We start from the raw sequence: 26318 nt of genomic DNA, 5'->3' as shown, positions 1-26318 counted from the left end.
TCGAACTCGTAACCCAAAAGTGGAGGGCCAGTGATAAAGTGTCGGGACACCTTAATCACTCGGCCACCGCGGCCCCATGGCTTCCGCGCATTAAGCGTAAATTCCCTACTCGCGCAGATTTCAACATTTACAGTATATAAACAGGAAGAGAAAATAATATCGATAGATTGGTTGGACAGGTCGGGAAAACAATCCCCTATCCCTACCACCACCTTCTCGTCATTCTGACTCCGGGAGTCGAACCCACAATTTCTGTCACATCAGTATCCTCCTAGCCGACTGTCCTGAATAACACTTTCAGATTTACATTGTTATAACATATATGATAACGCATTATATGTATATTCAATGTTTTTGTATCTCGATATATCATAAAACAATTGTTCACTAATTATAACAAATGGCGCTGACATAAGCTCAAACTTTATAAATGAATAATTTTAGAAAATATGAATAAATAATCGACATACGTGGTGAATTGTGAATATACTAATATATGTCATTTTCAAGTTTAGGCATAGATTATTAAAATGAATTGAAATAAAAAGAAATAAATACATACAAACAAGCATAGATATTCATGTGATGTATAAAATTATCTCATTCTTGTGAATGTAACGATTAAATAGTTGATGGCCTACGTCGAAGTTTTGACATGAATATTTAAATAAGGTCAAAGTTTTGACATGAATATTCAAATTAGATGGCAACAATCGTGTTTCGTCTCTATTGCGTCTATATGAGGTGTCTGGAATCATGGATGAATCTTGGTCGGCTTTGACGGCTTCACAAAACAGGTGTCAGGAAGATCATTATCTGGAAACAATATTAATGAGAAATGTCACCAAAGGTGCCAAGAATTCACTGGATTACCTAGTGTAAACCTCCAAAATGGTCTTCATTTATGTAAAACATCTTGATTGAAAGCGCAGTATAGAAGGAAGTCAGGCGTTTGAACCTGTGCACGAACTTTCACAAGTGTATTGTGTGTAAAATCAAGTTGAGTTTTTTTGACGTGCCACGAACTACAGGAGAATGAAAGTGTTTACGAGTATAAGAGTCTGTTTATCACACGAGGAGGGAGGGAAGGAGTGTATAAGAGATATTTTGGCTTCGATTTCCGAATCAACAGGAATCCGTGGAGCTACCACAATTGCTGTCATTTATAAAGATGTGTTAGCTGCAGACTTCCATACCACAACGTTCCAGGGACCATTTTCCCCATTCCTGCCAGGCCTGTTAATTCTGTATCCTGCGGGACTTGGGGGCGTGGTTCCGGGATATAAGAATCCGGCGAAACAAACAGAATCCCGGAACTATGAAAGCTTCGGACGGTACAGGACAACACTGTTGTTGGACTCAAAATCAATTGTGTTCTATGACGATTTGTCTTGTGTGCATCAAGTCTCCATGTCAAACAAAAGGTCAATGATCTTCAAAGGCATTGCACAATGGTTTATATAAATATTATGTACATTTTTTGAAAGAAAACAAAATGTCATTCTTTTTCTTTGCATGCATTATCAGAATAAAAGTATATCCTTTTTAAGAGAATACAGCGCCAAGGAAAAATGTACCGATGGTCATGAAAATTGATACATGCGATCTTTCCGAAAAAAATGCTTTGTTGTAACACATTAGCATACCTTCCATGTTGAATTTCTCGAAAATATCACAAGTTGTACTCAAACGCATGGCATGTTTTCTCGATGGAGTTGATATGCAACAATTTCTGCCAAAATTAAAAATTTCACTTAACACAAAAACTATTGTTGAAAATTTGCAATTTTATTAAGAAGAAGAAGAAGAAGAAGAAGAAGAAGAAGAAACAAATGATGTAGTCTGAACAACTGAATCACTAAAATGGCATCGTTGGAAGGCTAGTTCAGGCCTGTTGTGAAGTATTTAGTTATTTTTGTATATAGCGATTCTATAACTGTTTGTTACTGTAAAGTACATAATATAGTGACTCTCTTTGTAGTGCATTTCGTATTAAAATCCGTTCCCTAAATCATGAATATACATGTATCAATAGCCGTTTGTGTGTATCATGTTCTATGACAAGTACTGTTGGTGTACCAATTCATTATTTCGTTAATCTGTGTACTTTCAGTTATTCTTTAGAATATGAGTGCGCTGAAATAACTAATGTCTCGAAATAAATAAACGATAACAGAAGTTTACCAATACAGCCAAAACTGGTACATGTCTACGAGTCCGTGTGCTTACTGTGTCAGTAGACCTTTAATTCATGTACCAGTTTCTGCTGTATTTGTAATTTATTGGACACCGAGAACTGTCTTTTCTTATCAGTACTCCATTGGAAGACCAAAGTTATCGCATGTCTGCGACTTCGCCAGAAAGTGAAGCCAGTTAGTTGGACCATCCAACAGTAGGGGCACCATTATCGACGCAATATACGCCTGACAAAGTTTCCTCTTCGACGGGGAGGATAAATCAAAATGACTTCCCCAAACCTTTCTGAGGTAATTAGCTTTTATCTTCTATCAAGTTTATCTAGCGAAAATGTCATAACACTGATTGAAAGACCTTTCTCTGTTAAACCTTAATTTGCCCGGCCCATATGGTTAGAACCGAGTATAATTTACTGTCCTGTTTTCAGTGTCTAACTTAATCCCACCCATTTCCATATATTGACAAATTTGCCTGCTTTCTCCACGAGTGATATTGGTTTGCTGGTCGATTCTAGGCACCGCGTACATTTGTCTGTGAAATCGAGCAAAGATTTGTAATAGTCGAACTCGCTCACAACGCCGGGTAGGATTTAAAATCTCCATATCTTAATCCAAGTTTAATAGCACACAGGGCGAACTCATGTCATTTGTGATTTGAGAATTACGTTGTTACAGTGATTTTTGAGCCCTATTATTTGAAAGCCAGGCAACGTAAGACTGATTAGTGGCTTCCCCAGTTTGAACAACATTTTAGTTTATGTTGGGACTTTTCTAAAGGGTTTTCCGAAAGAATTTTATGTCAGTTTTTTAAAATTAAAAATAACTGCATATTACAAACTTTCAGTCTATTTGGGATTTGATGCTAGAATTTTTATCAGCCGTTTTTTGTTTTTGATTTTGAGGATTTGAGGCGTAAATTGTGTTTAAATATTTACAAAGAAAACACAAAATATACAATAAACGTAAATAAATCAAAACAATTTGTTTGTTGCCTGTTCGATAATATCAATGTACATACGCTAGAAAGTTAGTAGTTTTGTTCCATTGGAGTCTAATCTGCGATTTTATTGTAAGCATATATGTATTACTATTTAACCTACTCATAATTTTCTTGGTATTGATTTTTCAGATTTCTACGAAGTTTTGTGATTTTGTAAATCCTATATTTACATATACCATACTTCTGGAAATTTTAATTACTTGAGCATTGATGTCAATATTTTTCAGTTTCATAGGGTTGTGACCAAAACAATCGTTGCATTCTGTATGAATCTGCGTAGAGGATTCTTACAAAAGTTTTCAAATAATTACTTTTCATACCCCTATGAAACGTTTTATCTACAATTTTACAAGGGATTCTTTTGAACAAATCAATACGCAACGTCAATGTTCGTATAGAGGTATGAAAAGAAAAACAAAATCCACCAATCACTAAGCTGCATTCTGCATATAAATTATGGAAAATTAATTACATACTTATAGATATAAAATGTAATTATATTTGTAATGACAGTGTTGTCTATTGATAAACAAGTTTAACTTACTAATTTATGTTAAAATCGACTGATTACCAATATATAGAGAAAGAGAAAACTGGACTTTGTCTCTTCCGTGATCACACTAAAACGAAACAGTTCCAAAATCTTATTTCATAATCTGCAAACCAGTTGAATTATTTGTACATTGTGTGTGTGTCAGGCAGATAGCTAAACATAAATAATAGGATGAGCTTATTAAGTACATACGAACTTAAAGCCTTTTTGTTTTAAGCCTTTGTGTAAAATAAGTATTAATTTCAATACTTATTAAAAGAAAAGAAGAAACAAAAAACAAAAACAAAAACAACAACATTGAAATGTCAGTTTTGGCGATTCAAAAATGATTTTATAATGTTGAATGAAAAATCGAGACAGCTTACTGAGTAGCAGGGTTGTAGTTTTCTGATTAATTTGGCCAAATCAAGCTGTTATGGTTATGAAATGTCATAGAACTTATTAACTTAAATGATTGACTAGATGTGAGATATATTGATGCTTGATGTTTATTAAGTGGCGTGTGTCGTCACTGAAGCAGAAGACGGTAAGCTTCTCCAACACCTGGTCTAACTAGTATTTCCTTGATATTTTTATATAGTCATTTTTTGCCCTGACTCCATCGATTTGTACGTCGATATACCGATATTTCTTTTCTATGGATGGATTTGCCTTGTTCTTAAACATTGGAGGATATAGACAGGGAAATCGTGATGGTTATCAAAGAAATAAAAAAAATATATAAGAATGGATAATATGGGCATATTCAATAGGATCGCTTTGTCTGCATGTCAAGGTGATGTTCAAATTGTCTAATGACTGATGAAAATCTATCGCTTCTGAATGTTATACTCAAAGTTTTTAACATTTTAATCTTCCAGAGATTCAGTATTATGTGTTACCATTATTACGTCTTCATAGCGACAATGCTACACTAAATCATTCTATAACTATTTTGTGTCGATAAATCATACTATAAATAGTTTGTATACTAAGTCATGTTATAAATAGCGTGTATCACTAAATCATGTCATAAATAGCTTGTATCGTTAAATCATGTTATAAATAGCTTGTATCGTTAAATCATGTTATAAATAGCTTGTATCGTTAAATCATGTTATAAATAGCTTGTATCATTAAATCATACTATAAATAGCTTTTACCACTAAATCATGTTATAAATAGCCTGTATCACTAAATCATGTTATAAATAGCTTTTACCACTAAATCATGTTATAATTAGCTTGTATCATTAAATCATGCTATAAATAGCTTTTACCACTAAATCATGCTATAAATAGCTTTTACCACTCATTCATGCTATAAATAGCTTTTATCACTAAATCATGCTATAAATAGCTTTTATCGTTAGCGCCTATGCGCGATGATATTATTGCGCCGATAAAGGATCGTAAAACATAATATCTACTATATAGTATGCATGCATGGAGTGATGTTTTAACAACTCTTTATCGAACGTGTAAACAATATGTATATGTATTACGCATTTGCAATTCATTGCATTACCATCAACATTAGGCTGAAGCCATAGTATTGTTGGCTGTTTAAATCTCGGACGTCTATTCCATTCTGTTTATATAAATTGAAAATAATATCACAACATGACGCACCATAAGAGTTTGTGTTCTTTTATTGCTTAACTCATTTTTATATTAGTATTGGATTATATAAGGGCATGCTTTACCTAATATGTACTTGTATTTTGATTGTGAAAAGAGCCACCTTCTAGGATAATGATAAAGCATTTCATTGTTGTACATATCTGTTGTAGGCACTTTCCCAGCCAAAATGTTATCTTGATTGATGTTTCTGTTCCACAGATATTCTTCGCTATAAACATTTGCCATGGTTCACAGTACTATGAATGGTGGGGATATTCTTTAATCCCGCAATAAAGGACGAGTAAGGAAAGTAAACGCCCCCTTTCCTGGGTCTCGTTCATTTCTAAAGCATTAAGACTGATTTAGAAAGTACAATCCAGTCAGACTTCCGTAAGAAATAAATAAAATGTACGCGATTTAGACATTAAGATCAATCGGCCTCTGGTATGAAGGCGTGTAGGCTTTTTGGACAGCTCTTTTAAATGGTTGGACAGGTGCACGACCACCCAGAAAACCACAGGTACCGTGACGCACACCTGATATTAACGCACCTGAGCACGTGCGGGTTCTCCATAGCTGTCCTGGTCGTTATATCTATCCTCGCCTATACAATATCATTTTTGAATTTCTCTGCATTTGCGTCCTCCCTGAATGTATTGCACTCTCTACCATGACATGATCCAGAATGGAGGAATTAAAATCTCCAAAGTGATTCCAGTTTCCAAATCACATTTAAAATTTAGCTATATACAAAATCTCCCCTATTCGAAATATTATCCTGCAAATAAGTTTATAGAAATATACTGAAAAATTATCCTGATACACAAAATTATCCTATATACAAAATTATATGTTAAAATCAGCATATTTACAAAATTAGTATACACAATTAGCATATAAAATTGACATATATTCAGAATTATTTTATATACAAAATTAGTATTCAACAGTATCATAAAAATTCTCCTGTATACAAAATTATACTAAATTATTCTATATTCAAAATTATTTTGATATGTACAAAATTAGTATACAACAATATCTTAAATTATCCTATATACAAAAAATGGATACAAAATAATGGATTGGCTAAAATAATAATTTCTTGATTGGAATGCAAGGGTACATCATTTCATTCTGTGTTTTCACACTTTTGGTCCCAAGAATGATTTAATTCTTATGGAAAGATGAACCAGGTGTATATGTATATTCTGTATGCGAATGTTCTACTAATGAATATATTCATATTTGTAGGTTCTTTTCACTTGTACACGTCATTTGTATAATCTTTTAAGACATTGACGAAATAATGAATTGGTTAAAGTAATAAATTTACAGTGATTGATTTTAAGTGTTAAAGCGTTGTATTTCTTCAATACATGATGACATTTATATTGGCTTTCCTTTACTCACTTCTTTTTATAAAGTTAAATTATTCATATTTGAATTTTAAGTAAAATACGGTACATAATAATGATGACATAATTCAGAAACAATGTTGGATTGAAATCAATTCGTTATACCGCCAGTAATTCATTGAAATAGAAGAAAACGAAATCAAGAACAAAAAAAAACTCATGATTAATATTTGTGTTTTGAAACTCATTATATTACCATACTCTCCAGAATCATATTTGGATTAAAAACAAACAGATAAAAAAGTCTTTACACTGCCATCGGCTGTCCAGAAATGTGTTTGCGTTATAAAGCGGATTCCGTTGCTATGGCCGTTACAATTCAGTTCACTTCAATTAAATTGATTTTAACATATTTTATTGTTACGTTAGACACAATTGGACTGAGTACAAGTTTTTAACAACTTATAAAAACCCCTCTCCACAAATATATATGAAAAAAAGATTAAAAAGAAAGAAAAGCAAAGAAGACTGAGAGGAAGAAAGACAGATCTAGAGATCTACGAGAAAGATGAAATCAATTCAAATGTTTATTGCATAATTACATAAGTTATTTGATGGTAATACGTATACAAACATACATGACAGTCCATTCAGCAATATAAGTAGAGTATTAGATTATACAATGCAAGCCCTGTCTCTTCAGGTCTAATAACTGTTTTATGAATAGACAGTTTCTCCTTATATATCATAGTTATTAGCTGAAAAATTGAAGCTTTTCATCTTCTGACATACCTTATTTTATTTTATCTAGATATACTTCTGTAAATTGATCATAAGAACAATTATCAAATAAAAGTAGATTTCGTTTTCAATATCATTAATCATATGGACAATTATTAAATAAAAACATATTTCGTTTTCAATAACATTTCATGGTATATATTCGACCATGTGCCAGTTCTAAGTCATGCTTATTCTAAACTTGTCAATGCTATATGAATATGACTCCATTTACATTTTCAATACTTAGTCTAAACTTGTAAGTGCTATATGAATATGACTCCAGTTTACATTTTCATATCACATCATTTAATACTTTGACCTTTCCAGTATCATGTTTTCTTATAAAGATGCATCCTATCAATCGAAATGTTATCAGGGTTTTCTATCAGATCATCATTCCTCTACGCTGTCTTTCGTAATAGATTTGGTAATCAAATTATTTTGTTGGTGCTGAATGGTCTACGATCATCCTGGACAAAGTAATGGGAACTAAGTATTGTTCAGCAAATCTTTGATCTTCCGCTGAATCTGACTTTGTCTCCGTTCTCTTGTGAAAGCCGACGAGGTTTATTCTGTATCTCATACATTTCTCCTGTAGTCGTTCTGAGTCGATAATGAGTTCTAATTTGTCTTCATGATTTACCACAGGGAAACACATCCTGTATATTAAGTAGAGTTGTTACTGCTCAAACTTTGAAATTAGTTATATTGTCTATTTTGACGTTGTTGTGTTATTCAATTGTATTAACGTTTTAAAAAGTATCTTTTATAAAAGGAGGTTCTATAATTGTCTTTGACATGTTCATTATCCTAACAAAATTGCAACAGTTTCAATTCTTCAAACGGGCTTAATGAACTACAATAATTCAAAGTAATATGGCAAAGTTGCTGTATAGAGGGAGGGCAGTATCTCGAGTAAAATGAAAAGAAAATAAGATAAATAGATAAATATATTTTACCATCACGGAGTCATATATTCAACCAAAAAATGTCACTTATTTTTCATTTAAGTAATAATTTCTTTCATAATTAAAACCATCTTGTGTGGAAACGTTTCACAACAGACACATGCAGTCATTGAAAATATTTCTTATTTATAAGATTATCATTTTTTACACTGTTTATAACTGACAAGGTTGCCAATAGCTCATTATATAATAAAGAAAAACTGATTTCGTGTTCATGACTTGTCAATGTATTTAATACTTTGCTTTAGTTATGAAAAAAAATAATAAGGAAACATTATCATGGCGTTATAAGAATACAAATCGTATCCAATATGCATTTTGCGTCTTGCATGACAAGATAAATTAAAACTTACATATATTTTTGAAACTATCAAAATACTGAAATATCTAAAAGATTTGAAGTGGAATGTGGAATATAAAATACAATCTGGAAATAGTACATAGATAGTATTCATTCTTTGCAATCGATCTAAGACTTTATTAATAAGTCTTAGATGATTTTAATCGATCTACATAATGAATTGTTATTCTGTTAGATTAACCTTGCGGGGATACTTTGTCATTTCCTTTGATGAAATGATTTAATATCCTCATGGAATAATGTGTATGAATTGATGTAGTCGTAACATTCAATCACGGTAGCTCAATTGATATTATATATTTTTATAGAAATGCCCTGTTCACAGCTGTGTAATTCCGACTTACAGCTGTGAACAAAGAGAGGATTGAAAGATAAATGTTATGATTCAATGATTGTAGAATTTAAATTCAATATTATCAATTACGATCATTGATACACGTGTCGTCATATGATCGTCACTAACTACAGAAAATACAAGATGGAAAATGACAGGTAATATCCATCCAAAAATCAAAATACGATGATGGTGGGGCTCCTGAAGGGTAAATTTAAGCAGACGACGTTATCGAGAACACATTACGGAATAACAAAGACATGGATCAAAGAAAAGTTTCATTACTTCCTGGAACTTTTGCGATAAGTTTCGTATCATACAATAATGGTATGCATAACATGTTTCTCTGTCTTAAAACATGTATACCAAAGTGGAAAAATAACATAAAAGTAAATAAAAAATTAATACAAAATATCCGCCGGTGACAACGATAACACATTTCATAGAATATATACAGGGTAATATAAAAACTCCCCTCCCATATTGCAACTATCAAAGATAACAAGTATTTTAATAGTTTTAGTGCGAGATTACCTCACAATGATATATGTAAGGTAAAAGTAAGGGGTCCTCTTGAATATTACCCTTACATACCTGTTCTTTCAGCGTAGCGATCAGATATCGAAATAATCAAACTCGTAATCAATAAGGGAAGAGGAAGAGCTTCTACAATCAACAGCAAGTTATCTCCGCATACAAAAGTGCAACACAAACGCATCGGAGCATTGAGATTTCTATTGATAAATTAGGAACAAAATTCATACTTGTGAAATTATCCCGAGATAAACTCAGAGGAAACCAATTATGATTCTCATTAAATAGGATGTAACTCCGAAAGCAATTATTTCTTATAACATCAAATATTCCTTTAAAAAACGTTTATGGTCTAATTTCAGAAAAAGGTTATTGAAAAACTGATTATAACGACCTTACGGCTGGTTGGTTTAAAGCATTTGAGATGTGAACAAGTGATTTCGAACGAGATTTACTGGTAGATTAAGCTACTTTTAGTTTGTAAAGAAAATATTATCGTGTTATCTGGGTAAGACGATTATGTTTTATGATGAATTACAGAGTGTTTAAACAACACAGATTTCAACGTATATTACCTGCTTCGTCAATAAAATTCTGAAATTAATGACACAACCATACTCGTGAAACTTTACGACAGAAAATATCTCATGTGATATTCTTTATATCAATTAAAATTTAGTGACTTTTTCTTTTATTGTACATACCCAGTTTTTAAAATATTTCTACAATCATAACAAATACTATTAATATATTACTATTATAAGTATCATTAATTATGAATGAAATTATCAACGTTTCATAGTTATTTATTATGTATTTTGGGCTTATTATTACTTTTTAAATTGCAATGATTTAATAGTAAATTCGAGAAATACAAAGGTTTGTTTGTGTAATCACTTATTATCCTAAAACGCTCGAAATTATATTGTCAATTACATCTCAACATACTGTATTTGATTCTTTATATTTTGCTGGTTCAAAACTGAATCTTTTCCTGAAAAATAGAATTAAAATGATATATCAGAAAAGTAGAAATTAGCATTTCCGAAAAATCATCATATCACCATGGATTTGTTACTGTAGGTCTAATTGTTTTCGTGAGTAAGTATTTAAGATATCTTTTAATTATACAAATATATAGTATTTGGCTCTAGACTAACTTTCATTATGCCTTTGAAGTTACACGATATTTGTAACTGTGTGACGGTTTTATAAGGTAAATGATATTTAAACCATTTCTTCGTTTCATATTTTTGTTTATTATACTTTTTTGTTCGATACGGGGCTTATAAATATAATAATATACTTGTCTTTAGTAAAAATAAGTATTCTATATATCTAGCCGAATCATGATGAAATTGACAGCTTAGAAACCTATTAAAAACTATTTAGCAGCACATTCGTCTGGCCTCGTTGATCCAAGATATCTACCGTGTCGACATATTTAATTTAAAGATTTACGAAATACACAATAATAAAATTATCAAATCATATTACATATGTATGTCAATATACATATATATATATGTGCATTTGTCATCATTGAAATATACAAACATAGATACAGTGTAATATATAATAGACGCGATGAATATATCATTAATACATATTATAGTGACATCATACAGTATGTAATAAACAATAGTTAATTTTGTACCAATATTTACAGTCTTTCGGTTTTATATTTGTAGTTCACCATCAGGATCTATGTGGATTACGAATTCTCCTTATCGATCATTGTTGACCGATATATTATCGATTAATAGTAATGAATTCTGCAATAACGCTATTTCCTGTATCTCAGCAAATATCACAGATAAATCCATAATTTAACACTGGAACTGTTTCCAAAGTGATAAAATAAAATATTAAATCATTTCTATTGTGTTAGAAAAAAGTCGAGGTCAGTTGAACTTTAACCTCCTTTTCGCCCTGTCTAATTCAGGGGCGATTGTAAAGATGGATAAATATTGGTTTAGAAACCGAATATGAATTGAGTAAAGTTAGGCGAATATGGGTTTAGTAACCTTGGACGAATATGGATTTAGTAACCCTGGGCGAATGAGGGTTTGGTAACATTGAACGAACATGGGTTCAGTAACGATTGACGAATATGGATTTGTACTAATATAAACATATTTAACTGGTAAACAGATTTATATCAATGATATTTCAAAATTAAAAACAAAAATCATTAAAATTTGTGGATTTTAAACATAATTATATTACCAAAATATGAGAAAAACAAATCCCCGGTACCCATTTTGGTTCGATCAAACACAAATATGAAAATGACATAACAGAAGTCAGTTTTTCATGCGAGATACGAGAGTCAGGCGAAAGAAAGGAAAAAATAGCTGAAAAATACGGAGAATTTTCACGAAATAATTGATATGAAAGCAAAACATTACACTAGCAAGAAATGCGTAACAACAGAAAGAAAGACTACAAGGAACGAAGACATCATTAGTGGAGGTCTCGTGAGATTTGGGTAAACATAAACATACATGGCTTTTTTTATCATTTCAGAAATAAATGCAAGTTTTTCATCAACTAATGAAAATAATGAACCCTAAGTTCTCCCACAATGCGTCGAGTCACGCCCTCATTTGAAATTCTTTGTGAGTTTGTGAAATTGGACAGCATTAAGCTTTCGTGAATAGGAAACAACATTGATATGCCTTATCCTGTCAAACATGCACATGGCTCGGACACTGGTCAGCCGGCAACTGGACAGCCGATTTCCCGTCCCGTCGACTAGGCCATGTTCAGCCATTGTAACCAAAGACAAAGAGGGGCATCTTATCAAGTACTCGTATTCTGGCTCACGTCTAGAGAGGAATGGGTGTCCGCAAATGACCGAGGGTCAATTCAAAACAACTCGAGCGTGACAAAGCAACCCATTGTGTCTGTTTACAATCAAATGATAATAGCTCGTGAACCCACCTGTCAACTCAAGCGAAGCGCTGGTCAGGTATATCTGTCTACCTAAGTGTTATTTGATTAATTGGCGATTGATTATGGTGATAATACCCTTCCGCAGATATATAATTGGTTCAGTTCAATAGTATAAAAACAAATTTAGATAAGTATAAATGTCTCTTTTCTTAAATATATATTGCTTTCAAATACGTTTTTGTCATTGAAATAGAAGAACATATACATAGGTTGTGACGTATTTGAATATTATGATTTTTAGATATACAAATAAATCTATTCTTGATATTGATAAATTTTATTCGCTGAAATTAAATTTCAAATAAAATCGAGTAATAATATAATGTAATACGAAAATCACTTTAACACAATTCAAGTAATACAATTCGTTAATCAATTTATATTTATTGAGAATAACCGTTGATAAAATCAAATATATAAAAATACATATCATAAACTCATCTATTTCAGAACAACAAAATTACCCACTTTCTTGGTGAAATTGATGCACATATCTGTAACATATTGTTGATGAATATTCACCTTTAACTAGTTACTCAATCCATCCTCACACATACATCAAATATATACATCAAACTTACTTGCGATCCGTGATTTAAAGTGTCATTTTTTGTTCATAGTACTCAATACATAAAAAAACATCCACAGACAAGAAATAGTCTTCTCCTTCGAATAATGAGCCGTTAACGTTTAATGCGATTCTTTAATAGCAAAGAAATGAAATACATACCGTGCAAATAATTCATTTATTCACGTATTAAAATTCAACACCGTCCAGAGTCCTCATGCTTGACAGAAAGGCCAGCCTGCCCTTATCCCTAGTGAACTGTGGCGAAATCAGTGCTGTTGTCAATCTCTTATTCGCCATTGATGTTAAACGGTGTTAGGAAAAACACACCTATATTAATTCACTTACCTTTTATGCGTCCGGGTAAACCTCACATCTCTTTTAAGTGGTTTGTGTTAGATACGATTGTAACATTTATTTATCATCGAATAAGATAACAGATAAGTCATTGACTTTATAATGAAAACTTTACAGGTTAAATATATAAAATATACTCACAACATAATTATAACAACTGTGTATTTTTACATGTGTAAACAATGTCGAGATATTGTAAACATATTCAAACAGCATATACATATGCATGCCTACAGCTAACAATATGGGCACATGCATAAGAGTTCAGAGCACGATTTTCTTTACAAAAATCTGCATACAACACGTAAAGTAGATTGAATGTTTTTGTGAAATATTAATGTCGTTTATCCCTAGATTACTTAAGTAATTAATTTAAATTAATTAAAACAATTCGTTTAAATGTCAAACAGAGTTACAGAAAAGGCATGAAGTAATTAATTGTTAGTATGATTGCTTCTTTATGCCTTCTTCCTGTTTAATTTTACTATGTGCAGTGTATTTGGTGCTTAAATTGCGGGATTACAAACAGACTTTTTGATGATCTTTTGAAAAAAATCTAATATCAAAAGTTGCAAAATTAACAAAAAAAGACGTTACATTCAACCTTCCTCTTCCATATTTTACCATCTGGCTTGGATCACATATCTAAATAACCTTCGGATTATTTTCACTCCTTTGGCCAAGTACCTGTGATAAATTCTGCAAAGACGGAACAGCTGTATGATGCAGATTTGTATTCATTGTTTGGTATAAAGTGTATTTATTTTTATAGTAATAACTATTGTTTATTATTTCTATCTCTCTGACTTTCCGGTTATATCTACTTTATCCAAAGTATTTCCTGCACTAATCTTGCTGTAGATCTTATTTTTGCTTCTGCCGATTCTTTAGACCATATCTGCTGTTTTCATTATTATTTTATTCAATTTTCAATCTTCTTTGTTTTTATATAATAATTTTCATTTCTCCGCTTTCCTAGAAAGTCGAAGAAGCTCTATGATGTCCCTAGCATCCCTGACGAGATATAGAAGAACAGAACAGCTGTAAGATGTCCCTTACATCACTGACGAGTCCTAGAAGGACACAACAGCTGTATGATGTCCCTTACATCACTGACGAGTTCTAGAAGGACGGAGCAATTATGCTATGTCTTTAGCATTACTGACGAGACCAAGAAGGACGAGGGAGTTGTATGATGTCCCTAGCATCACTGACGAGACCTAGAAGGATTGGGAAGTTGTATGAAGTCCCTATCAACACTAGCAAGTCCTAGAAGGACGGAGCAATTGTATGATATCCCTTGCATTAGTGACGAGACTGAAAAAAAGGACAAAACGGCTGCATGATATCCCTAAAAACACTGACGAGACCTAAAAGGACGAAACAACTCTATGATGTCCCTAGAATCAATGACGGGACCTAAGAGGACAAAACAGCTATATGATGTCCCTAGAATCACTGACGAGATCTAGGAGGACGAAACAGTTGTTTGATGCAGTTCCATAAACGTTATTCAGAAAACGCCGGATCTATTACAGCTGCCATGTAAAGTGATATCCACTTGTGTCTCCCTATTTATAGTAATGGACTAGTCACTTGAATTTTCATGTAAACTCTTAATGAATATTTGTTTATTTTCGCTGAGTACTTGCTGATATCTTATTATTCAAATACTAATATTAATATTGTTTTTCTGCATAGGTTATTGATATAGTGGAGTTCCAATTTTCGCTGTCTTGAGGGATAGGTTAAACTTGTTATTGATAACTATAGTTACAATGCAAATTAAATTAAAAAAAAAGAAGAGAATATTATGGTCCGTTTCATAATTTCAACAAAAAAGAAAGAAAAAAAGGAGATATTTTTTTCATTCATGAAACATTTCGAAGACCGTGATACTTTGAATAATTGAAAAAGACATCGTTTACAGCATACCAGACACATTGTTGAATAGTTTTAAGAAGTTGTAAACACTACCGTTTGATTTGATTGACAGCTCATAAGTAAATGATTGATAGTCGAGAGCGCTCACGGTTGACTGCCGCTCGCTGGCAGGGCTATTGTTCTTTGGGAGACGTGGCTAAGAACAGGTGATCATTGGAGTACACTTACTTTAACAACTGAACAAGGGAAGTATCAACCACAGTAACTGGACCGTGCTAAGCTAGACACGAATTGGACTATGATGACATTTATAGCAAGGCATGAAGACGAGGGGAATGCCGTATGTCTTATTTCCAAAGTCAAAAAAATGTACACACGTGTTCGGCTATCAACCAAGTTAAAACAACATTTTATGGCGCAGTCTAAAACAAGAGGCTTGGAATCAATTAATTAAATCATGTATCAAATCGTTTCAAAATAATATGGGACTGATATCAAAGAAAGAATTATGATAAAAGAAAAAGAGGAAACTTATAGAAATAAGAACACGCGAATGTCTCAAGTTCAACGGAGCAAAACAAGTTAAGGCTGATGTTGGGATATCTTTATTGGTAGATCATTAAAAGTCGATACCTTTTATTACAATAAGAATTGTATAGGGTAGACAGCATCAAAAGGTTCATTGATGTAGGGATTCTTTAAAATTTGAACGAGCTACTGCAATGGGAAAAGCACCACCATTTTGGTTTCTTCAATGTCGACGCAATACAATGATCCGACTTTTATTGCTTGTTAGGAAAAGCTTGAACATGAAACATGACGATGCCTTTCCTTTTCATGTATTGCCCCCTTAGAACTGATGGTCTGTTGGTGTCCTGCTAGTTACTGATGGTGTGTTGGTGACCTGTAAGTTACTGATGGTGTGTTGGTGTCCTGTTAGTAACAGATGGTGTGTTGGTGTCCTGTTAGTAACATATGGTGTGTTGGTGTCCTGTTGGTTACTGATGATTTGTTGGTGTCCTGTTAGTTACTGATGGTGTGTTGGTGTCCTGTTAGTTACTGATGATGTGTTGGTGTCCTGTTAGTTACAGATGGTGTGTTGGTGTCCTGTTAGTTACTGATGGTGTGTTGGTGTACTGTTAGTTACTGATGGTGTGTTGGTGTCCTGTTAGTAACTGATGGTGTGTTGGTGTCCTGTTAGTTACTGATGATGTGTTGGTGTCCCGTTAGTTACTGATGGTGTGTTGGTGTCCTGTTAGTTACTGATGGTGTGTTGGTGTCCTGTTAGTTACTGATGTTGTGTTGGTGTCCTGTTAGTTACTGATGGTGTGTTGGTGTCCTGTTAGTTGCTGATGTTGTGTTGGTGTCCTGTTAGTTACTGATGGTGTGTTGGTGTCCTGTTAGTTACTGATGGTGTGTTGGTGTACTGTTAGTTACTGATGGTGTGTTGGTGTCCTGTAAGTAACTGATGATGTGTTCGTGTCCTGTAAGTCACTGATGTTGTGTTGGTGTCCTGTTAGTTACTGATGGTGTGTTGGTGTCCTGTTAGTAACTGATGGTGTGTTGGTGTCCTGTTAGTTACTGATGGTGTGTTGGTGTCCTGTTAGTTACTGATGGTGTGTTGGTGTACTGTTAGTAACTGATGGTGTGTTGGTGTCCTGTTAGTTACTGATGGTGTGTTGGTGTCCTGTTAGTTACTGATGGTGTGTTGGTGTCTTCGTTAGTTACTGATGGTCTGTTGGTGTCCTGTTAGTAACTGATGGTGTGTTGGTGTCCTGTTAGTTACTCATGGTGTGTTGGTGTCTTCGTTAGTTACTGATGATCTGTTGGGGTCATTCAGGACTAGTAGGGATGTAAAGGCTTTACCTCAAGCTCCCCTATTGAGTCCGTCCCTCTGGCCCCAGGGGATAAGAGTTACGGTTTAGGCAAAATCTGTTCCCTTTCTCCTAAGAATGTTTCTTACCAAATTTGGTTCAAATCAATTCAGTACCACAAGGAGGGTCAGAATTACCATTTACGCAAAATCTCTTCTCCTTCCCATAAGAAGGTTTCTGACCATATTTGGTTCTAAACCATTCAGTACTTTTGGACAAGTAGGGATTTAAAGGAATTACCTCTATTTTCCTTATTGTTATCCTTCCCTTTGGCCCCATAGGATATCAGACTCATCATTTATGAAAAATATATTTCTATTTCCGCAAGGAAGCTTTTGGCCAAATTTGGTTAAAATCTATTCATTACTTTATGACAAGTAGTGATTTATATGATTTGCCTCTATTTCCCCTATTGGGCCCACCCCTCTGGCCCCAGGGGGTTAGAGTCACCATTTAAGCAAAATCTGTTCCTCTTCCCCCAAGGATGTTTCTGACTAAAATTGGTTCTAATCCATTTAGTACTTTGTGAGAGGGCACACCCAGAACAATATATATATATATATAATTGTATGGATAATTTTTAAAAAAAAGAAAAAAATAAGACCAAGCGGTCCGGAAGAGTAAGCGTCTCATGTTTCATTGACGATACTAGCAATGCATATAAATCTGGGTTGAATCACAGGGTGGCGACAACAACTAGGTGTTCATTTAATCACAAGCACCGAACAAGTCTTCCTTCATATCGCAAAATTAAATAGACTATTTCCAAACGAGAAAGTGATGCAGAAACATTTCCGACATTCGCCATCAATCTGCATGTGATAGCAGCACAGCACTTTATTTGGGATGTTATGTACTTGCAAGACGTACCGTCATATGGAGACTGTGTCGATAAGGTTTTAAACAATTTTATTCAAACCTAATTTCCTCAAGGCAACAATTGTTTTAATTCTTTTTTTCATTCTTTGTCCCACAGCTGAAAACAAAAAATGAGAATTACTCGATAGGAAGGGTCTCACGTTGGTTGCATCTAATCATCATTCAGTGAAAACTGTAACAGGTAATTTCTTTATACTGTATGGTAGGTAATTCTCGCTATGTTCGCGGTCATTAAATAAAACGCAAAAATAAATACACAGCGAATATATTTGATTAAAAACAATTTTTTCATTTTTTTTTTCATAAATCGTCATGCTGAAAGATATCATTAGTAGCCAACTTTTAATCAAGTATAAAAGGTAGACTAGTTCTGGAACTATGCAAATTCAGTTGTCAATCATGGGACTTTTCTCATTTGTGATGGAGTTTTGCAAGGTTTTTTGCTTAAATCGGCAAAACAAATGAACATTTCCCTTGAAATATCGAAATATTTGGTATCTAAATGTTAGTTGGAATATTCTGAACACAATGATAAAATAATTGTATTGTAATTGTGTCATATAATACTCTGGGGGGAAGTTATATAGCAGGACTTCTAACAGCGACACAGGTGTTAGGCAAGGAGGTCCCATTTTCACAGAATTAATTCTGAAACTAATTTTTCCATATTTGTGCTTCTCATACCCATACCTTTTTGTATTTAACATATTTTGAAAATCCAAGCGGGGGCCGATACTAATGTGAAATCTCCATATATGTTGACCCCACCTTTACAGGGCACGCTTGCGCCAAAATTTATACCCTGATAAGGTCTGACTGGGACACCCGAAAAATACTAGCTCGTGAAATGTATCAATTATACAGTAAGATTTTCAAACCCTGATGGGACATGGATGCAATTTCAAAGACATGTTGCTTAAGAGTAGGGAGTAGCATTTATTAGATTTAATCATTATAAGATTTATACTGGTATCGTAGCAGATTAATAAAACTCAACATAGTAAACCTACACCTACAGGAAAGTATAAACAATATGGTAATTTTGACCATAAACAATATAAATATTCATTTCGGAGTATTTATTAACATGAACCCGTTTGGTATATATCTGATGGTACACAAATGCTACATTAGACAACAGCAGACTTCTATCATATCTCCACCCAACATCACTTTCATTGTGTGTGACAGCTTGAGCATTCATATATTCCATGCCAAACTGTGAATCAGATTGAGATATCTTACTACGTTCTATCTGTCAAACAATACATAAAAGTATGATTTACGACGATTCCGTTGAATTACACAAATGGAAATATTTTGAAATATGAAATATTTATTAACTCTCACCTTTTGAAGAAAGGTGTCACCATGTCGATAGGCCACGTGTTACAAAGAGTGTGCTTTTACTGATCTAGTGTGGACAGACTGTTTCTAATTAACATAAAAATACTCTTTGTTTCAATTTACATATTCATTATATGTAGGTATTGTTTATCACGTGATCATCGTGTCATCTGAGCCTCTATCATCTCTGAGGAGCTTCTGATTTTATACTTATTTACATACAGAACGTGCGATAAACTTTTATTACACACGTTTAGTACATTTCATGAGAGTGATGTCAGTGTCAAGCACCGTGAGATATATACATATATAGTATCATTAATTAGTCTTTTCTTTAACTGTATATAAGATATTTTACTTGATGCTATTGTAATAGTGTTATCTGCATGTGTTTGTATCAAAATATTGGGGTTTATATAAATCATCATGTCAATTCTTATTTTCCTGTTCATCAATGTTTTTGGTATAAATGATTTTTATTAATAAGTAATTCTTATTAATAAGTAATTCTAAGAAATAGAAAATTTATCCTAAACACTCACTATGATCAATTAAATTATAAATACAAAACACATTTGCTATGTATTTCCATTATTAACCAAAGTTTAGGATTCTTTAACTCAACAATAATGCATTAATGAACAAAAGCTTATAAAAGCACCAATTTCGATAATAAGTTCAATATGGGAATGTACTATATGGGCAATAAGGTGACTCAATCGAAAACATCATGTGCCCTTCAGTATTATATTTATATGTAATATTCATGTTGTAGAATTATCTAAGCATTGAACGGCTTTCAGTTGGCATTCATAGTCAATATGAATGCCAACTGGACAGAGGCAAATTCCATGAAGCGCGCTAGCGCTTCATGTTGAATTTGCCTCTGTCCAGTTGAATGCCAACTGAAAGCCGTCCAATGCTTATATTTACCATCTGCGATTTTTTTATTTGTCGTGCGATTTTTTTGGAAATTTTCAAATTCAAATTTCAGTTGGCAGTTCATAAGCTGGTGAACTCGCAACTGAATTGGTAGGGTTATATAGTGGCAGTGCCATACAATGGTAAATATATAATACTCAACCACAACTAACACATTCATACAAAGCTATTCTTTACAAAACTTTCTTTTCAAAACAGACACTGCATGATTTACAGAGAAGAATCATTTAAAAGCAATTTTCCCAATTTTACAGAATTTTTCACAAAGATTCTTGCTATATCATTATAGGATACTTTAATATCTACAAAACATGTTTCCATAAATTCCTTTTTTACATCTAAGAATTCAATGTATGAAATAATTACTGTTCAATTAACTTTTGCGATAATTGAAATTTTTGCGGTTTTGAAAACATTTTGAAACAAACAAAAATATATTCTTTGTGAAAATTATGAAAGGAACCAAAGTTATCGCTATACTAATATTGATTTCATTCTCAACATATATTCTTACACTGTTACATTTCGTCTTCGACCAAAGTGAAAAACATAAAGCACGGTAGAATCACCCCTGTATCAACATAAATAACAGTAAAGAAAGAAACCAAAAATGATTTACCTTTATTGACCTGCTAAACGAAGTGGCTAGATAATAAATAAATTAAACTATTAAGTACCCTACCTATATCAACACATAAACAAAGTGACTAGATTAGCAACCGTTTAAAATGGTATTTACCTGGCTACAACGGTGAGCTTGACCTTGACATAAAAACCCTGAAACTTAAATTGACCAAGATATTATAGTCCTCTATCATTGTGTGAAGTTTGATCAAAATCGCTCAAGGAATGAAGCCGCTGGAGCGTGAACAAACTTTGGTGGGGGTACAAGACGGACAGAGAGGAAACGAAGTCCCCGGGACTAATGGAAATCAAATAACATTTCCTACCTTTATCGCCCTATAAACAAAATAGGGTGGAAGCAAATAAAAACCCACACCAATATAGCTTACTGATTGATATTAAAACACATGTGAATTGGCACATCCGCAAGTAAATTTATTGACAGCGAAGATGTGAGTACAATGCATTCCATTTCATTTGATAACACCCAATTTGGTACTTCATTTGAATTCCTCATTAACCTTTAATATATGCCAGTATTTTACGATTCTTTTTGTCTTGATTGATTTTGTATTTATGTAATTTTCCCAAACTAAGTATTATAAAATGGAAACATATGTAAGTTTGTTTATTTTGGGGGAATACTTTGTTGATTATTTGATATTTCTGTTTTTCAGTCTTGTTCGATGCTTGTTGAAATGCCTGGCGGTTCGTTGTCAATGCCCCGGTTCCCACTTTGGGATCGTGGTATTACAAGAATAGACATTTGTTTCCATGGTGGTGTTGTCAATCAAATGAAAGACGCTCACACTTCCGGAATGCATGTACTCATTATCTTTGTCCTTTTTAAGAGTATTTGTAAAGAATGTGCATTGTTAATACAATTGTTGAACGAAATATAAAAAGTACAATACAATGATATTTACATGGCTATACACGTGACTTTACATTATGAAATACATCAAGATACACTTACAATCACTGTCAAAATCATTTAGAATGAAACACCATGTGGTTTTAATCAGATCTTGCATTCCCTAATCAAAAGCCCGAATAATAGACAAAGGTGTGTCATAACTGCTCCTGTGATATGTGTATATGAATATCAGATCAAACAAGAAGCTCTTTTTAAAAAAACCAGGAATATCTTACTCAACTCACGAGTGAAACATGCGCTTCTGTGATGTATGTTGAATGTTAGAGGAAATTGCTGAATCTTTTTTTGTTTTTCAGAAAAAAGTTCTATGAACAAGAACATGCCACTGGACAATCTAATCAGGTATGATATAACCTTTTATTACATTTTTACCAGTGAAATATCAAAAATTATTCATTCTATAAAAGTGATATTTTTCAAAAATATCATAGTGAAAAATATCATAGTGAAAAATATCACTGATTTGATCAATCAAATTAATGATTAGAAAATACCAAAATAATTGACCAATCAGAAAGCCTGACATATATGTCAGCACCTGGACATGGGGAACTACATGTACTTGTAAACGTATGCAAACTTTGGTTGTAGGCCTAGTTAGCATACGGGGTAGGTTTTTCGTTGATAAAAAATGTAATAAACAGAATATCTAACAGTGTCTTCAGTAATACCAAATATATTTCACTCGTGTGGCTAATATTTTGATATTTTTCACTCGTGCTGCGCACTCGTGAAAAATATCAAAATATTAGCCCCACTCGTGAAATATATTTGGTATTACTGAAGACACAGTTAGATATCCTCTATCTATTGTAAAGACTCGAGTAAACTATCTACAACATTTATTGAAGAAATATCGGATATCATAACGAATACCACAAGTGGTGCAGTATATAAATTAACTTCCGGTGTAAGGTTTTACGTTTCAATACCGGCATGACGCATTCTCTTTCTTTTTGCTTAAAAAATCCACTGTTGGCTTCAGGTAAGGTTGTATTTGTCGTATTAGTTTAGAAGGCCTTTTCTGTTGCCAAATAGTCTCTTCGATATCCAGTTTTTATTATTAATGGGGTTTAACAGATTTAGATAAATGCTATAGTTTATTTAACGAAGCTAACATGCAATACATATATTAATTACCTCATTTCGAAAGACAAAATTCAAAATGTATCGTGATTCAAAATTAAGTTATTTCAAAACAAACATAAACATGAAATTTGAAAACGGTTACTAAAATGAACAATGCTCACTCTGCCAATCCTATGCTTATCCAAACTGATGAAAAAGAATAATTATAGCTTAAAACGTGTTCACACCATCCAGTCGTTGTTTAATCATTGGCTTTATAAATAATTTTAGTCTGTATCAATACAATGTTGTGATACATATTTATATTGACAGATAAATAGCATGTTTACACTACCAATACAATAATTTACCAATGCTGTCATAAAGAATTATGATAAATATCCTGTTTACACTACCAATACAATGTTTTACTCAAGCTGTGATAAAGAATTATGATACATATCATATTTACACTACCAATACGATGTTTTACTCAAGCTGTGATAAAGAATTATGATAAATATCATATTTACACTGCCAATACAATGTTTTACTGATGCTGTAATAAAGAATTATGATAAATATCATATTTACATTACAATAACAGTGCATCACTAATGTTGTATAAAGAATTATGATCAATTATGAAGGTCTTAGTAACAATCAGACATATTACCACCATACATATTACCACCATACATATTACCATCAGACATATTACCACCAGATATATTACCATCAGACATATTACCACCAGATATATTACCATCAGACATATTACCATCAGATATATTACCATCAGACATATTACCACCAGATATATTACCATCATCAGACATATTACCACCGTACATATTACCATCAGACATATTACCACCAGACATATTACCACCAGACATATTACCATCAGACATATTACCATCAGACATATTACCATCAGACATATTACAATCAGACATATTACCACCATCAGACATATTACCATCAGACATATTACCACCAGACATATTACCACCAGACATATTACCATCAGACATATTACCACCATACATATTACCATCAGACATATTACCATCAGACATATTACCATCAGACATATTACCATCAGACATATTACCACCATACATATATCCATCAGACATATTACCATCAGACATATTAACATCAGACATATTACCACCAGACATATTACCACCAGACATATTACCATCAGATATATGACAATCATCACCAAGAGAGTGTAATCATCAAGGGAGTGTAATAATCACCAAGAGAGTGTAATCATCACCAAGAGAGTGTAATCATCATCAAGCGAGTGTAATCATCCTCAAGAGAGTGTAATCATCATCAAGAGAATGTAATCATCAACAGGAGAGTGTAATCATCACAAGAGAGTGTAATCATCACCAAGGCAGTGTAATCATCACCAAGAGAGTGTAATCATCACCAAGAGAGTGTAATCATCATCAAGAGAGTGTAATCATCAACAGGAGAGTGCAATCATCAACAGGAGAGTGTAATCATCACCAAGAGAGTGTAAGCATCACCAAGAGAACGTAATCATCACCAACGCAGTGTAATCATCACCAAGAGAGTGTAATCACCATCAAGAGCGTGTAATCATCACCAAGAGAGTGTAATCATCACCAAGAGAGTGTAATCACCATCAAGAGAGTGTAATCATCATCAAGAGAGTGTAATCATCACCAAGAGAGTGTAATAATCATCAAGAGTGTAATCATCACCAAGAGAGTGTAATCATCATCAAGCGAGTGTAATCACCATCAAGTGAGTGTAATAATCATCAAGAGCGTGTAATCATCATCAAGCGAGTGTAATCATCACCAAGAGAGTGTAATCATCACCATGAGTGTTATCATCATCAAGAGAGTGTAATCACCATCAAGTGAGTGTAATAATCATCAAGAGCGTGTAATCATCATCAAGCGAGTGTAATCATCACCAAGAGAGTGTAATCATCACCATGAGAGTGTAATCATCATCAAGGGAGTGTAATCATTACCAAGAGAGTGTAATCATCATCAAGACAGTGTAATCATCAACAGGAAAGTGTAATAATCACCAAGAGAGTGTATTCATCATCAAGCGAGTCTAATCATCCTCAAGAGAGTGCAATCATCACCAAGCGAGTGTAATCATCATCAAGAGAGTGTAATCATCACCAAGAGAGTGTAATCATCACCAAGAGAGTGTAATCATCATCAAGAGTGTAATCACCATCAAGCGAGTGTTATCATCATCAAGAGCGTGTAATCATCATCAAGCGAGTGTTATCATCACCAAGAGAGTGTAATCATCATCAAGAGAGTGTAATCACCATCAAGCGAGTGTTATCATCATCAAGCGAGTGTAATCATCACCAAGAGAGTGTAATCATCACCAAGAGAGTGTTATCATCACCAAGACAGTGTAATCATCACCAAGAGCGTGTAATCATCATCAAGCGAGTGTTATCATCATCAAGAGAGTGAAATCATCACCAAGAGAGTGTAATCATCATCAAGAGAGTGTAATCATCGCGAGCAAAGTTTAGTACACCATTCTCTGCTCGAAAACCACTACCTCTAAAATATGTGATTTTACATTTGTGTAGTCCTTCTTAATAAACTATGTTATGTAAACACGGCAAGTACAGTAGCAAAGATGTTACTATCAAGAAACAGAAAGTGATAAATTGAAATCAACGTGTTACATTATATAGTAGTAAAGTACTTTACATAAATGGAAAACATCCAAATTATTCCTTTTATTGACTGTTTTGCGAGCCCATTTCATCGAAAACGTGTTGAGACGTATCAAACCAATATACGCACCGAAAAAAAAGTATTGATAGTAAAGGACAATTTAAGAATCAAACACAACATCTGTAATCCAAGCCTTGTATCACATCGCATCAATCAGACAGATTCTGATCAGGTTTCGCCGGGATTTTCATGGAGAAGCAACAGTTTAAGATTATTTAAATTCAAATTCCTTCGAAGTTAGGTTTACACAAGTTAACTGGACTTTAATGTCAGATCTAATCGGATCAAAGACGTGTATTCAAAATATGCATAGTTTAAAAAGAAACTAATTCAAAATCTAAGTTCAGGTAATTGTTTGATTGTGGCTTTAAAGACAGAACATTAGCATATATATTTAAGTTATTGTAGATAAACACTGTGATTCAAAA

The 26318-nt window shown here is 33.2% G+C and overlaps 1 long non-coding RNA gene across 1 annotated transcript in view; it reads right to left on the bottom strand.

Annotated features, from left to right (window-relative positions):
• Positions 1–637: 637 nt before the first annotated feature.
• The window catches only part of LOC117327143, a 90420-nt gene continuing 64739 nt past the window's right edge, over positions 638–26318 (bottom strand). Inside the window, exon 3 of the long non-coding RNA XR_004532581.1 lies at positions 638–816. This is a non-coding gene — a long non-coding RNA (uncharacterized LOC117327143). The remainder of the gene's footprint in view (positions 817–26318) is intronic.

The sequence above is a fragment of the Pecten maximus genome, chromosome 5 (assembly GCF_902652985.1).
Source record: "Pecten maximus chromosome 5, xPecMax1.1, whole genome shotgun sequence".
NCBI lineage: Eukaryota > Metazoa > Mollusca > Bivalvia > Pectinida > Pectinidae > Pecten > Pecten maximus.
This window is presented reverse-complemented; position numbering and strand designations above follow the sequence as displayed.